This window comes from Mandrillus leucophaeus, unplaced genomic scaffold (assembly GCF_000951045.1).
Source record: "Mandrillus leucophaeus isolate KB7577 unplaced genomic scaffold, Mleu.le_1.0 Scaffold284, whole genome shotgun sequence".
NCBI classification, from domain to species: Eukaryota; Metazoa; Chordata; class Mammalia; order Primates; family Cercopithecidae; genus Mandrillus; species Mandrillus leucophaeus.
In genome coordinates, this window is record NW_012102965.1 from 1,486,923 (window position 1) to 1,488,006 (window position 1,084).

Genomic DNA, 1,084 nt, shown 5'->3' on the forward strand with positions numbered 1-1,084 from the left:
GGCCCCAGCCCCGCTTGGAGTGGCTGGAAGGCACTTCAGCGGGCGGCCTGGAGACCTGACTCCAGTTCCGGGGCGTGGCCCCGTTCAGGGATCTCAGAGGTCGGAGTAGCGTCGGCAGGAGAGTTGGTTCCTCCGAAGGAGGGAATGGGACTCAGAGCGGGGCAAGCAGTAGTGTGTCAGAGTAGGATTCTGCTGGAATTTGCGGTCTCACCGCCTACTAGGGAAGAGAAGCAGTTTTCAGGAGTCCCGCACCGCCGCCAGCCGTGGACTGGGCCTACAAGTCACGGCCTGTGGAGTCCAGGAGTGGGGGCGGGCGAGGGCTGGCTGGAGGCAGGCTGGGAACTGTAGTAGTGTCACCGCCACGTTCGCAGGAGGTAGATGCTCATTTTGGTAACGGATTGGTGAGACTGGATAGCAATTAGGCTTCGGCACCTTGGAGTGTGGCTCAGCTAAGGGAAGTGAAACGCTTCCTGGGTGAGAGGACTTTTGTTATTTGCGCATCCTCTTAAACCTGGCGAGTGAGCGCCTGAGGTTCGGAGTGCCTTGTTCCCAGATGACGCGGGTGTGGGATCTTCGTGTTTGCCGAACTGAAGGAAATTTGTCTTCCTGCCTTTAGGTTCGCAGCAGTTCATAACTGAATAAGAGACTTCCCTCAGTAGAATGGACTTTATTTATAAATCTATTAAATCTTTTTTTTTTTTTTTTTTTTTTCCAGAGCTAAGGTCTTGCTCTATCGCCCATAGTGCAGTGCTATGATCACGGCTCGCTGCAGCCTTGAACTCCTGGGCTCAAGGGATCCTCCTACCTTAGTACGTCACCAAGCCCAGCTAATACATTTTTAAAATTTATTATTTATTTGTTTAGTTTTGGTAGAGAAGGGGTCTCACTAGGTTGCCCAGGCTGATCTCAAATTTCTGTGCACTGGGGATCCTCACCCCCTCAACTTCCGAAAGCGTTGGGATTCTAGGCGTGAGCCACCGTGCCTGGCTTGTAAACTTCTATCAGAGAATTTATTCTGGTCTAACTCATCATTTTACAAATAAAGCGACTTCCTGACACCCCCCAGAGTATTCTTAGCAGAGCC